The sequence below is a fragment of the Muntiacus reevesi genome, chromosome 1, assembly GCF_963930625.1.
Source record: "Muntiacus reevesi chromosome 1, mMunRee1.1, whole genome shotgun sequence".
NCBI classification, from domain to species: domain Eukaryota; kingdom Metazoa; phylum Chordata; class Mammalia; order Artiodactyla; family Cervidae; genus Muntiacus; species Muntiacus reevesi.
Window position 1 is genome coordinate 250882988 of NC_089249.1, and position 16351 is coordinate 250899338.

Sequence of the window (16351 nt, forward strand, 5' to 3'; positions counted from 1 at the left end):
AAAATATTTATTAGGGATAGATATAATGTTTCTTTTAAGAAATATGTTTCATAATATATTGAAATAGCTGCATTTAAAGTATCACATGGGGAAGATTAACTTTTCAAAAATGCAGAAAAGTGACCATAGTAAATATGGACTAATTCCCTATTCAGTAATGAAATGTTTTAAACTGGCTCATTGTGAATAAGGGACTGGGTTTTGGTGTCAGACAGGCCTGGGTTCAAATCTCAACTCCATCAGTTACCAGTTACAAATTTTAAGAAATTACTGAATTTCTCAGGAGACCAGCTTTCTCAGAGAAACAGTGTGCACAAAAAGATCTGCCTCATAGGCATATTGCATGTATGAAAAAAAAACAGACAAAATGCTTAGAATAAAACCTGATAGTGAACATTCAATAAGTAGTAGTGCCTAGTAATATTGATTATAAGTATCAAGTACATCTGGGGCCTAATGTGGTCAGGATTTCAGTTTTTTCAAGAAAAACTAAAAATCTATAATCTTATATCAACTATCATAATTTTAACAGTATTAATAACACGTGGGACAAATCAGACATATTTCTAGACCATATCTATCTCATGGGTGGGTATAGGTTCATACAAACCCTTTGCAATGCTGAGTACAAACTCCATAAAAATTACTACAGCTACTCCTTTTGAAAGCTATGTGAATTTAAATGTTTCCTAATTTCAAATATAAACATCGTGTTCACAACTTACCATCTATTAAGATGTATCTTTTTGTATTTGTTTCCTTGAGTTAAGTTGCTTTCTGATTATTTATTTACACATACTAATTTTTCTTCCCCTGAAATTCTTAGGACATGTTTTTGTGTTGACTAAAAGGCTTTGGTCTACTGTACAGAAAGAAACAGAAACCTAGACAAAAATGGAAATTTAAGATTCTACCTTCATAAATACCATCCTTTAAATCAAAGCTATCTGGCCCTAATATTGTTTTTGTGATTTTCAGATTTCTTTAAAAAAAAAAAAAAAAAAAAAAACTCTTAAGTAGCAAATAGAATCTGAAAGAAAATCAAAGAACTGCTCTAGTTTATTTTAAAAATGTGGCCTTATGTTCTCTTATTCACTGGAAATCCTGACCATCAAGTACTGGAACAGTCCTTATTTTGGTCCCTATTAACAGATTCAGGATTGTCTTAGAACAGGTCTTCCATCTGTGAAAGAACATATGTAAAAATATTCTCTAAGTCTGCATGCTTCCAGAACAAGAAAAAGGGTGTTAAATTCTGCTGTGTATTCATATCGCTATAGTTATTATAGCACCCTAAAACAGAACCCACAAACTTATGACTAGCAGATATTTTATTTAGTCATTTGAGCCCAGAATGCCCTTAAAACCAGCTAATGGTAAGGGAAGTGTTGATTTGATATCATAGGGTTTAATATTATCCCCTCCCCAAAGTCTCATACTGAGAATGATGAGTATTTACTGTCTAATAAGAGGTACTTCCACAAGAAGAGAATCTGTTTACTTAAAGCATGGCAAGAAAATTTATCAAGGTATCACTAGGCTATTTTTCTTCCTAGAGAAATCAAAGCAAACCTGTATTGGTATCAGAGTTTATTTTGAATAGCATCATTTAATTGATTGCATCAATTCCTTATGGAATTTAATATGGAAGTTAGCCTCCATCTTGGTCTTTTTGTCCACTCCCAGCTCTTGCTGGCTTGTTTGTGTGTGTGGTACCGTTTCAGTTGCTTCTGTGAAGGAAACAGGCTGAACTGAAACTAACACCAATGCTGAGGAGCGTCCTGATTCTTGTAATGGTTGCTTGTGTAATGATCCAAAGTTTCTGTGTGTTCCTTTGTTTTATTTCTGATGCCATTCTTATCTTCAGCGCATAGCTCCATGACTAGTTAATACCTACCTGGAAGTTACAGTAACAACTTTCTTGGGAAGTTATCAGAAGATCACAATTATAGATTTTTGAATCCTGGTCATTACAACAATGTGGTTTTCTCTTAGATTTACAGCAAATGTGTCTTCTTTTGAGAAAACTGGTAAAACTAGACAAGAATATTACCTAAAATTTGGCCTAGTTTACTGTATGGATTTCTAACCTTCTCTCATTCAAGTTCACCTTTCATGATTTTGTTATCTAAGTAATCATTATTCTGTGGGTTCCTTAGTATTTTTTTCTTTAAATTGATTCCTTGTTATTAATAAAATGAATTTTTTAAAAGGAAGTTCATATTAGGGCCATAATTGGAAAACCAGAAGCATTTGACATAAATAGAAATTGATTAATATAATGAAAAATAAAGAAATGCTCTTAAATTTTAAGTGCACATATTTGTGTTTCCCAGACTCTGAGTATGTTAGAGAAGAAAGAGAAAAGGGAAAAGATAACTAGCATCAAAATAAAACACTTCTTTGATTTAAACTGGAGGGTAGAAGAAGCAGGAAGGAATTTTCTTACATATAATTCAATGCTGTGTGATAATTCTGTATACACCACCTGAATCATCTTTATCACTTATCTGCATCACTCTTGAGAAAAATATTGCCTTGGTGGTGGATTGATAAGGCTTGACGAATACCTAGAATCCATGATCAATACATCAAAATAGATTCTGGGTCCATGATTTCTCTGCAAACCACGTCTTCCTGATTGTTCTATATCTGGTAACAGCACCATCATTGTCCCAGTGAGCCAGGCGTGAACACTCAGAGTCACATGCCTGCCTCCCACATTTAATGAATCACGAAGGCACTTAGCCCTCTGAAATATCTTGTGTAACTGTCCTCTTTTCCATTGCCACCGCCACTGTCCTAGTTCACGATTCTGTCTTTTCTCATCTGGACTGTGTTAGGAGCCTATTAAACCACATTCCTGCTGTCAGTCTCTTTCCTCCAGCCTGTCCTTTATACATTAATCATAAAAGCTAGCACTTACTGAGCACTAACTACATGTACCATAGCAAACACTTTATATAAATGACCTACTTTAATTCTTGTAACTACAGTCATTCTTAGTGTCATTAGCACTGAGGGTACCACTGTGGATAAGGAAACAGAATTCTAGGGGTTTGTTTATTACAGGGATCAGAAACGGCAGCTGGGACATGAATTCAGGTGGTTTGCTTTCAGACTCACGCTCTTAGTCACTGCACTATTTTTATTTGCACTGTGGCCCAGTGAGTCTTCCTGACCCACAACTTTCCTCATATCCCAAGAATTTAGGAGATTCAATTAACCACAAGCTATCATCCCTGATGGCTCAGCAGTAAAAAAAAAAAAAAAAATACCCTCCTGCCAAGGCGGGAGACACAGGTTCAGTCACTGGATTGGGAAGATCCTTTGGAGAAAGAAATGGCAACCCACATTAGTATTCTTGCTGGGAAAAGGCCATGGACAGACAAGCCTGGCAGGCTACAGTCCATGGGATCGCAGAAGAGTCAGACGTGACTTAGTTAACAAATGAAAACAACAATACAATTTGTTCCTAATATATAAGCCCCTGAGATCTTGGGAACTTCCCAGCTTCGTTTTCCATGATTTCTCAGCTGCTAACAGAACTACTCTATGTTTTCCTGAATATAAATAGCCAATCCTATATACATGTCGAATTTCAATCTTTTCTCTTTTGAATGGCTTGTCAGCTCATCCCTACTTTCTTTATGAATTGAAAACATAAATAAATGATTTCTCTTCGATGAGGCCTTTACAGATGGTAATGCCTAAACAACCCGGAGCAGTTTCTAAGAATGTGCACTCTTAGAGCTGGCAACTCAGGTTTCATCATTGATTTGTATACATTATTGAACATACCTGCATTTAACACCATCAAGGTTACAGGGTTACTCTCAGGAATAAGTAAAATAATCCATTACAAATACTTAAAACTGTGCCTAACACATAGAAAGGACCCATCTATAGAGGGCAACATCATCGTTATCAAACTCAGAGCATTTTCATCCATCTTATAAAAACATAATTTCTGCCTTGTAGTTTTTGGACAGTTGTTCCCTCTTTTCTGCCCTCTCACTCCAATTAGTCTTCCCAGTGGAAGTCTTATAATCGTCTTTGTATCCATGATTCTACTAGTCTGGTGGTTTGCTTAGAGTTGTTGATTTGTAGGTAATTATAAAATGGATTGCTTGTGACAATTATATTGACAAAGCCATAAAATTTCTCTCAATTAAATAAGCAATGCAGAACTGTCTTATTTATTTTTTCCATTACTCATTGTTTGCTTTGAAGTTGGAGATCTGGTTATTTCTAGTCATATTGCCATGGCCAGTTCACCAAATATCTATGTGATGTCAATATGGTATCAAGCAGGGCTTTATTCCTAATGTTAGTGTTTTGAAATGTGTGCTAGAAAAATAGGCAAATGAGTTTCTTGGGGGAGTCTACATTTTTGGGATCCCATTGCCATTATTATGAATCAAAAAGAAATGTATCATGTTGTTACTACATTAGAAAAATGTTGGATCTTCTTTCTTCTAGTTTTACTGAGATAAAATTGACATACAGAACTGTATAAGTTTAGGGCTTCCCAGGTGGCCCACCGGTAAAGAAACTGCCATTCAATGCAGGAGACGCAAGAGGCACAGGTTCTTCCGCTGGGTTGGGAACATCCGCTGGAGAGGGCAATGGCAACCCACTCCAGTATTCTCGCCTGGAAAATTCCATAGATAGGGAAGCCTGGGGAGCTACAGTCCATGGAGTCGCAGAGTCGGATATGACTGAGCACCTGAGCACACACTGTATGAGGTTAAGGTATACAGCACAGTGATTTGCTGTAAATAGATCATGAAATGCAATGATTATCCTAATGACTTTAGGGAACATCAATCATTTCATATAATAAATTAAAGAAACAGAAAGCAAATTTTTTCCTTGTGATGAGAACGCATAAGATTTACTCTCTTGTAAATATAACATGTTTTTGTGTGCTATAATTAACATATAGCAGTGTTAATTATATTTGTCATGTTGTACATTACATGTCTAGTACTTATTTATCTTATAACTGGAAGTTTGTACCTTTTGGCTACATTCATCCAATTCTTCTTCCTCCCACTTCTAGTAACCACAAATATCTCTTTTTCTATGAGGTTGCTTGTTTTTAAAGTATAATTGCCCTATAACACTGTTAGTTCCTTGTACACAATACAGTGATTTGATATTTCTACACATTTCAAAATGATCACCATGTTAAGTCTCGAAAACCACTAAATCTTCTGTATCATATTTAGAAATGTAAACATAATTGTTTACATAATGTTTACAAATGTTTCATAACATTATGTCTACATAATGTTGCAAATGTTTCATAATTTTTTGGTATTCCCATTACATTAAATATTACTTGCCTCCTTTTTGTCTTTAATCCACCTTTCCTGGCTTTGATTTCATGTACAAGTTATGTTTTCTTGATTTCTATTAGAAGAAATGCATAAATGTTAAAGTTAAAAAACAAACAAACAACTGTGAACTGCTAAATTCATCTTACTTTTCAAGAGTGGTATGCAGACCACAATTTTTAGAAAGCCAGCTCTGAGGATGAAGTTCATGTTAGTTGCTTGGTTTCTAAAGTGTATGTAATCCACCCTATACCTTCAAACCATGTCTGTTCTCCCACGGTGCCCTTGACTGTCCTGAGATTTTTTGGATGGGCTATACCTACTTCACATCTCAATGCTCTATTTTTTCTTCATACTAAGCTCAAATTTAAACATCTCTGCTAATATTAGTGTATACCTACTGGCCAGATAATTCTCCAAATAGAAAAAGAGAAAAATAGCTCCCACTTTCTAGGCTGTATTTTAATTTATATGTCTTTGGAAAACCAAGGAGACACATGTAAACTTTACATCACTGAAGTAAACTATTTTGGGAGAAATAAAAAGGGAAATCAAAACATAAAAAAATTAATGGTAATTTTTTCATTAAGAATGTTTGGAATGAACAAAATAATTAAATCTAAATGATAGAAGAGAAATAAACAACTTTAGCACCAGTCTTCAGTTTTTGAGTCACAGTAAGTTGTGAGCCCATTTTAGTCAATAATAAGCTTTTCAAACTACTTGAAGCAACCTAATTTATTAAATTAAATCAGTATGAAAGACTGAAAAGTAAAAGATTTTTATTTTTAGCCTTCAATTTAGAAAATTAGTTTTGGTTTCAGGAGAGGAAAATGAATGCATTATGTAAAGAGTGCTGGGCCAGGAATGGCCAAGGAGAAGTCATTTGTCCTTTCTGGGATGAAAATTCCTTATTTATAAAGATAATGTATTTGACTAGATGCTTCTTTAAAGTCCTTAAACTAATTTATACTCTTTGATATAACCAAGGTTACACTATAGATGTCTCAATGTAGGAGCAACTTTCTCTATAGTTGATGTTTTCCTAGAATGTTTCGCTTCATCAAGTTTTCAACATTTTCAAACTGAGTCAAATGCAAAAATATACTCCTTTAGACTTTTAATTTTAAAAAGATGACATTCCTACTTCATTTAAAGACCTGTTATTAGTGATATGACATTGTATTTATACTGAATATTAATATACTGAAGCTGAAACTCCAATACTTTGGCCACCCAATGTGAAGAACTGACTCATTGGAAAAGACCAGACCCTGATGCTGGGAAAGATTGAAGGCAGGAGGAGAAGGGGACAACAAAGGATGAGACGGTTGGATGGCATCACTGACCCGATGGACATGAGTTTGAGTAAGCTCCAGGAGTTGATGATAGACAGGAAAGCCTGGTATGCTGCAGTCCATGGGTTTGCAAAGTTGAATACAACTGAGCAACTGAACTGAACTAATTAATATACTACATTTAAAAATGCCACTTTAGAATGCAAGTTGGTATGATTATCATGGAAAACATTATGAAGGTTCTTAACAGTATGAAGGTTCCTTAAGAAACTAAAATTAGAGTTACCATATGATCCAGCAGTCCCACTTTTGGGTATATCTGGAGAAAACTCTAATTTGAAAATCTACATGCACCCCAGTGTTCACTGCAGCACTGTTTATGATAGCCAAAACATGGAAGCAACCTGAATGTCCATCAATAGATGAATGGAAAAAAGATGAGGTACATATATACAATACAATGTTACTCAGCCATAAAATAGGATGAAAATGCATTTCACAGCAACGTGGATGGACCTGATGATCATGCTAAGATAAGTTAAAACAGAAAGACAATACCACATGATATCACTTACATGAGGAACCTAAAACATGATAAAAATGAACTTATTTGCAAAACAGAAATATTCACAGACATGGAAAACAAACTTCTAGCTGTTGAAGGTTAAATGTGGAGGAAGGATTAATTAGTAGTTTCAGATTAGCAGATACAAACTACCACATATAAAATAGATAAACAACAAGGCCCTACCGTATAGCATAGGGAACTATATTCAATGTCATGTAATAATCTATAATGGGAAAGAATATGGAAAAGAATCTATATTAATATATATTGTGATATATTAATATTAATATATGTATATATATGGAGAAGGAAATGGCAACCCACTCTGGTATTCTTGCCTGGAGAATCCCAGGGAGGGAGGAGCCTGGTGGGCTGCTGTCTATGGGGTCGCACAGAGTCAGACACGCCTGAAGCGACTTAGCGGCAGCAGCATGTATGTATATATATAACAAAATCACTGTACAGGAGAAGCTAGCATAATATTGTAAATCAACTACACGTGCGTGCTAAGTCACTTCACTTGTGTCCAACTCTGTGAGACCCTATGGACTGCAGCTTGCCAGGCTCCTCTGTCCATGGGATTCTCCAGGCAGGAATAGTGGAGTGGGTTGCCGTGCCCTCCTCCAGCTGATCTTTCCAACCAAGGGATCAAACCTGCATCATTGAAGTCTAACCTGCATTGGCAGGTGGTGGGTTCTTTACCACTAGTGCCACTTGGGAAGCCCCTATTCAATTTAAACATGATTTAACTATTAAATCCCACATTTGAATTCTAAATTCTAAGGTTTCTCTGACAATACCTAGTGAGGATATAGCATTTTAGAGGTGGAGAGGGGCTGCATAGAGAAGTCATAGGAAATTGAAGAAAATCTAAGAAAAATTGTTTGGTTCCAGGGTGACACACTTCATTTCTTCTTATATTCCATTGACAAGAACCAGCTGTGTGTTACTGTGGAGATCAGATTGGCTGTGAAGTGTCAACTCAGTTGTGTGCTAGGAAGGAACAGTAGGTTTTACAACTTTCTAGCATCTGTGCAACATACATGATATCATTGTTTTCCTCACAGCAAGCTTCTCAAAGAGGTAATATTTTTCTCAGTTGACAGATGGAGCACCTTAAATTTAGAAGGGCTAAGTAATTTGTTTAGGACTATTCAATAAGAGTTTTTTACCCAGATCCCAAACTTTTACCACACTGCCTCTTACAAACACAGGAGATAAAGAGATGAATAAGATAAAAATTATTTCTCAACTTGATAACAGCTAATTTTACCAAGACAATGTGATAAAGTAGTACACATAATATGATAACTATGTACATGTATTGATATCACTATTAATAAAATGTTTTAACTTATAGGAATAGCAATTATATTTACATAGAGCAAAAACCTCAAGTGAGAAACAATTTAGTGACAATGTATTTTCCTTTTTCAGAAACACATTTATTGCTTATAAGATATTATTCATTTGCTGAATGAACATATGGGTCACCATGCAAATCTGGCCTTAACTAAGAAACTATTGGATCCAGCATATTTGTGTAAATGTATTACTTGCAGAAAAATATCATCAGAAAGAAGCATAATAGGACTGTATGACTACTATTTACAGTAATTTTGAGGACTGATATCTTATTCTGACTGTCTATCAAAACCAGTCAGGTCAAGAAAACATTAATTTTTATCCAAGATATGGCATTGCCTAATTCAATTGAAATTCTTCTTTTGCTATGTTTAAAAGATACGTTCATCAGTGTGAGTGATCTAACTAATGGAACCCTCCTGCTAAGTTGCTGTCCTCATGTAAATGTAAAAGATGAAATAATTTAAAAAGATACCAAAATGTGAATCAGGGAGACTGACTACAGACATCATTAAAGGTTCCTTTCACTGTGTTTGATGCAGTCAAATATTTCCTTCATCTCATTTTTGCATTTTCAGAAAATAATGCTGCCCAGAATTGCACATATACAAATCTAGGCATGTCACAGAATGGAAAGTGCGTCAAATAGCAAGGAGGGAAATAATGTTTTTTCTTTTTAAATTTAACTTTCTTTTCTTCAAAAGGAGGTCATTTTGAAGGTCACAGAATGTTACAGTACATAATAACCCCAAAAAGAATTTTGGGGGTGTACAAGTTGGGGCTGACCAGAATTTGTTTACTGTTCTCACATGCCGTTTCTGTAATCTATCTCTTTTGGAAAATCAAGGATAGCTGGTTTTATTAATCCATTTCAGAGCAGCAGAGAGAGATCAGAAAAGCCCAAGGACTAGAGAATTGACCCATATATTAAACATGACTCAGTATATTATTTTTTGTTTACTTTTATGTATGGTGTCTCTGCTATTCAAAAACTGACAACATTTCAAATTTAACATATAAACCACATAATAAATGTTTAAATTGATCCATTCCCAAATTACTCCTTGTTATACAACATCTCTTAGGGAGATAAAAGGAAACAATAAAAAATAGCATTTTTCTCTAGTTCTTGTCTCATAAACATGCTTCCCTGGTGGCTCAGATGGTAAAGAATCCGCCTGCAATGCAGGAGACCTGGGTTTGATTGCCTGGGTTGGGAAGATTCCCTGGAGAAGGGAATGGCTACTCACTCCAATATGCTGGCCTGGAGAATTTCATGGACAGAGGAGCCTGGCAGGCTACAGTCCATGGGGTCACAGAGAGTTGGATACAACTGAGTGATTTTCACTTTGGGCTTCCCTGATAGCTCAGTTGGTAAAGAATTCGCCTGCAATGCGAGAGATCTGGGTTCAATCCCTGGGTTGGGAAGGTCCTCTTGAGAAGGGAAAAGCTATCCTCTCCAGTATGCTGCCCTGGAGAATTCCATGGTCTGTAAAGTCCATGGGGTCGCAAAGAGTCAGACACAGCTGAGCGACTTTTACTTTCATTTTTCTATCAGCTCTATAAGATGGCAACTTTATTTGTGAATACTGAAGTACAATAAATGACCTTGATAACAAGACGAAAGCTTCAATGTAGATAATTGAGTTTACTTAGTTTCCAAATACGATTTCTAATCTGCCTTTACTCATATGATTTACATCATTGTGCATCTTGATTTTCATCATTAGATTTATTGTTCACTACTAAGAGTTGAAGAGCTTTGTAATATAAAAGGCCATGTGTAAATTATGAGCTTTGCAATACCTCTTTGCTAAAGAGATAATGTAATCACATCACTAATTGTAACTGCCTAATGATTATATTTTCTTTTTTGATTTCTTGTTACCAGTGTTAGTGACTGAGAACAGAATTAGATTGATAGAAAAATAAAATTTTAGGGCTAAGTATGGAAGATTAAGACCAGCTATAATTTGACTTTGGGTAATTACTCCAAAGAGGTAAAATAATTTTTGTGTAAATCTAACCTAGAGTTCAGATCATTAAACATGGACAGGGTTAAATTTTATTTCCATCAACATTGAACAATTGAGAAATTTTATATGAAAATCTAAACATCTTTACACCCTAAATATCTAGCTTGTTGTTTGCATTTGAAAATTATTGGGTAGAGTTGAATTCTCACTTCTCCCAGTGAGCGAGGCACACAATCTCCTTTAACAAAATTCCTACCACCCCCCTGTTGTATTTTCAGGACTATATGATTTTCTTCTTGAATTACTGTTTCCTTGTTTGCCTATTAATTTTCTTTGGAGTGTAGTTGCTAAGTGAATGTGTTTATATATAGCCCCTCTTTTTTTGGATTTCCTTCCCATTTAGGTCACTTCAGAGAATTGATCAGAGTTCCCTGTCCTATACAATTGGTTCTCATTGTTTATTTATTTTGTGCATGGTATCAATAGTATATACATGTCAGTCTTAATCTCCCAATTCCTCCCACCCCCTTGTATCCAAACACTTGTTCTCTCCCTCTACACCTGTGTCTCTATTTCTGCTTTGCAAACAAGATAATCAATGCCATTTTTCTGTATTCCACATATATGTGTTAATATTCAATATTCATTTTTCTGAGTTGCTCCACTCTTTTTTTTTTGGTAGATCTACAAATTGGAATTAATTTTAATAGAAAATCAACATTGAAGAGTTAAAAGGGACTTATAGAAAGAAACATCATATCTATAGGTAGTAATTTAGCATGCCTATGCTTAAGTAAAATTTAAACACCAAGATATGTTTTGATTTTAAGATTTCCTATTGAATTTATTTTCTGTTTTTAAAATAATTTATTTTAACTGGAGGATAATTACTTTACAATACTGTGATGATTTTTGCCATACAGCAACATGAATCAGCCATAGGTATACATGTGTCCCCCCTAACCCAAACCCCACCCTCACCCCTCTCCACACTATCCCTCTAGGTTGTCCCAGAGCACAGGCTTTGGATGCCTTGCTTCATGCATCAAACTCACACTGGTCATCTATTTTACACATGGTAGTGTATATGTTTCAGTTCTGTTCTCTCAAATCATCCTACCCTTGCCTTCTCCCACTGAATCCAAAAGTCTTTTCTTTATGTCTGTGTCTTTTGCTGCTCTGCATGTAGGATTGTCAGTACCATCTTTCTAAATTCTATATATATGTGTTAATATACATTATTTGTCTTTCTCTTTCTGACTTACTTCACTCTGTATAATTGGCTTCAGTTTTATCTACCTCATTAGAACAGACTCAAATGCTTTCCTTTTCATAGCTGAGTCATAATCCATCCTGTATATGTACCACAGCTTCCTTATCCATTCATCTACTAATGGATGTCTAGGTTGCTTCCATGTCCTAGCTATTGTAAATAGTGCTGCAATGAACATTGGGGTATATGTGCCTCTTTCAATTCTGATTTGCTTGGGGTACATGACCAGCAGTGGGATTGCTTGGTCATAGAATAGTTCTATTCCCAATTTTTAAAGGAATCTCCATACTGTTCTCCATAGTGGCTGCACCAATTTGCATTCCCACCAACAGTGTAAGAGGATTCCCTTTTTTCCACATGCTCTCCAGCATTTAGTGTTAGTAGACATCTTTTGTTTTAGTTGTTATTGTTTTTAATTTATTTTTAATTGAAGGATAATTGCTTTACAGAATTTTGTTGTTTTCTGTCAAACATCAGCATGAATCAGCCATAGGTATACATGTATCTCCTTCCTTGTGAAACTTCCTCCCATCTCCCTCCCCATCCCACCCCACTATGTTGATACAGAGCCCCTGTTTGAGTTCCCTGAGCCATACAGCAAATTTCATTGGTCATCAGTTTTACATATGGTGATGTAAGTTTCCATATTACTCTCTCCATTCACCTCACCCTCTCTTTCCCCACCCCTGCCTATGTCCGTAAGTCTATTCTTTATGTCCATTTCTCCATTGCTGCCCTACCAATAAATTCATTGGTTCCATCTTTCTAGATTCCATGTATGTGCATTAGTATATGATATTTATCTTTCTCTTTCTGATATACTTCACTCTGTATAATAGGCTCTAAGTTCATCCACCTCATTAGGACTGACTCAAATGCATTCCTTTTTGTGAAAGTGAAAGTCCCTCAGTCGTGTCCAGGGACTCCCTGGACTATACAGTCCATGGAATTCTCCAGGCTAAAATACTGGAGTGGGTAGCCTTTCCTTTCTCCAGGGAATCTTCCTGACCCAGGAATAGAACCAGGGTCTCCTTCATTGCAGGCAGATTCTTTACCAACTGAATTATGAGGGAAGCCCTTCCTTTTTATGGTTGAGTAATATTCCATTGTATATATGTACCACAGCTTTATTCATTCATCAGTTGATGGACATCTAATTTGCTTCCATGTTTCAGCTATTGTAAATAGTGCTCTAATGACCATAGGGGTACATGTGTCTTTTTCAATTTTTGTTTCCTCAGGGTATATGCCTAGTGGTGGGATTGTTGGGTCATATGGTAATTTTATTCCTAGTTATTTTAAGGAATCTCCATACCATCTTCTATAGTGGCTGTATCAATTTACATTTCCACCAACAGTGCAAGAGGGTTCCCTTTTCTCCACACCAGCATTTACTGTTGTAGACTGTTTGATGATGGCCATTGTGACCGGTACTTTGGTCACCTGATGCGAAGAACTGACTCATTAGAAAAGACCCTGATGCTGGGAAAGATTGAAGGCAGGAGAAGGAGACAGCAGAGGCTATCTTTGCCCCATTGTATATTCTTGCCTCCTTTGTCAAAAAAGATACTCATAGGTGTGTGGGTTTATTTTTCAGCTTTCTATCTTGTTCTATTGGTCTATGTTTCTGTTTTTATGCCAGTACCATACTGTCTTGATGACTGTAGCTTTGTAGTATAATCTGGAGTCAGGAGGGTTGATTTCTCCAGCTTCATTATTCTTTCTCAAGACTGCTTTGTCTATTTGGGGTTTTTTGTGTTTCCATATGAACTGTGAAATTTTTTGTTCTAGTTCTGTGAAAAATGGCATTGGTAATTTGATAGGGATTGCAAAGAATCTATAGGTTGCATTTGGTAGTTTATCATTTTCACAATGTTGATTCTTCCAACCCAGGAACATGGAATATATCTCCATCTGTTTATGTCATCTTTGATTTCTTTCATCAGTGTCTTATAATTTTCTGTATACAGTCTTTGTCTCCTTAGGTAGGTTTATTTCTAGATGTGAATAAACATCTAGGTGAATGTGATTGACTCCTTAATTTCTCTTTCTGATTTTTCATTGTAAGTTTATAGGAATTTTTCATTGTAAGTTTTAAATAAGTGATTTCTGTATGAGTGTGTAGACATTTTGATGATGGCCATTCTGACTGGTGTGAAATGATACCTCATTGTGGTTTTGATTTGCATTTCTCTAATAATAAGTGATGTTGAACATCTTTTTATGTGTTTGTTAACCACCTGTATGTCTTCTTTGCAGAAATGACTGTTTAGGTTTTTTGCTCACTTTTTGATTGGGTTGTTCATTTTTCTGGTATTGAGCTGCGTGAGCTGCTTGTAAATTTTGGAGATTAATTGTTTGTCAGTTGTTTTGTTTGCTATTATTTTCTCCCATTCTGAGGGCTGTCTTTTATCCTTACTTATAGTTTCCTTTATTGTGCAAAAGCTTTTAAGTTTAATTAATCCCACTTGTTTATTTTTGTTTTTATTTCCATTACTCTGGGAGGTGCGTCATAGAGGGTCTTATGATTTATGTCTGAGAGTGTTCTACCCATGTTTTTCTCTTAGAATTTTATAGGTTCTGGTCTTATGTTTAGGTCTTTAATCCATATTGAGTTTGTTTTGTGTATGGTGTTAGAAAGAGGTCTAGTTTCTTTCTTTTACACATAGTTGACCAGTTTTCCCAGCACTACTTGTTGAAGAGATTGTCTTTCCACCATTGTATATTCTTGCCTCCTTTGTCAAAGATAAGGTGTCCATAGGTGTGTGGACATATCTCTGGAATTTCTATTTTATTCCGTTGATCTATATTTCTGTCTTTGTGCTGGTACCATACTAACTTTATGTCTGTAGCTTTGTAGTATAGTCTGAAGTCAGGAATGTTGATTCCTCCAGTTCCATTCTTCTTTCTCAAGATTTCTTTGGCTATTCAGGGTCTTTTGTGTTTCCATACAAATTGTGAAATTATTTGTTCTTGTTCTGTGAAAAATACCATTGGTAGTTTGATAGGGATTGCATTGAATCTGTAGATTGCTTTGGGTAGTATTTCCATCTTCAGTATATTGATTCTTCCAATCAAAGAACATGGTATATTTCTCCTTCTGTTTGTGTCATACTTGATTTCTTTCATCAGTGTTTTATTATTTTCTGTATATAGGACTTTTGTTTCCTTAGGTAAATTTATTCCCAAGTTTTTTTTATTATTTTCATTGCAATGGTGAGTGGGATTGTTTCCCTAATTTCTGTTTCTGATTTTTTCATTGTTAGCATATAGGGAGGCAAGGGATTTCTGTGTATTTTATATCCTGCAAGTTTACTATATTCATTGATTAGCTCTATTAATTTTCTGGTGGCATCTTTAGGGTTTTCTATGTAAAGTATTATGTTATTCACAAACAGTGACAGTTTTGCTTCTTCTGTTACAATATGAATTCCCTTTATTTCCTTTTATTTTCTCGTTGATATGGCTAGGACTTCCAAAACTCTGTTGAATAGTAATGTAAGAGTGGCATCCTTGTCTTATTCCTGATTTTAGAGGAAATGCTTTCAATTTTCCACCATTGAGGATGTTTGCTGTGGGTCTGTCATATATGGTTTTTATTATGTTGAGGTATGTTCCTTCTATGCCTACTTTCTGGAGAGTTTTTATCATAAATGTGTGTTGAATTTTATCAAAGGCTTTCTCTGCACCTATTGAAATAATCATATGGTTTTTGTCTTTCAATTTGTTAATATTGTATATCACATTAATTTGCAAATACTGAAGAATCTACTTCACTCTTTAAGACAGTCTTTAGGTCCGTATATCTCTTCAAGTGGCACTGTTTAATTCCTTTTTATGATGACTGAGTAATATTACATTGTATACATGTGCCACACCTTTATCCATTCCTCTGTTGATAGACATTTATGTTGCTTCCATGTCCTAGCTATTGTAAATAGTGCTGCAGTGAATACTGGGGTGCATATATCTTTTTGAATTGTTTTCTCTGGGTTTATGTCCAGGAATGGAATTGCTGGGTCATATGGTAGTTCTATTTTTAGTTCTTTAAGGACTTTCATACTCTTCTCCAAGTGGCTTTGTCAATTTTCATTCCCATCAACAGTTTAAAGGGGTTCCCTTTTCTCCACACCCTCTTCAGCATTTACCATTTGTAGATTTTTTGATGGTGGACATTCTAATTGGTTTGAGGTAATACCTCACTGTAGTTTAGATTTGTATTTCTCTAATAGTTAGTGATGTTGAGCACCTTTTCATGCTTTGTTGGCCATCTATATGTCTTAGAAAAATGTCTATTTAGGTCTTCTGCTCATTTTTTGATTGGGTTGTTTGTTTATTTGTTTGTTTTGATATTGAGGTACATGAGCCATTTGCATATTTTGGAGATTAACCCCCATCAGCTGCTTTGCTTGTAAATATTTTCTCCCATTTTGAGGGTTATCTTTTCATTTTGTTTATGGGTTCCTTTGTTGTGCAAAAGCTTTCAAGTTTAATTAGGTCCCATTTGTTTATTTTTGTTTTTATTTTTG

General features: G+C 35.3%; 1 protein-coding gene across 7 annotated transcripts in view; it reads left to right on the top strand.

Moving 5' to 3' along the window:
* The window catches only part of GABRG2 (gamma-aminobutyric acid type A receptor subunit gamma2), a 116953-nt gene that overhangs the window by 41612 nt on the left and 58990 nt on the right, over positions 1 to 16351 (top strand). The gene's annotated exons all lie outside the window — the stretch shown is intronic.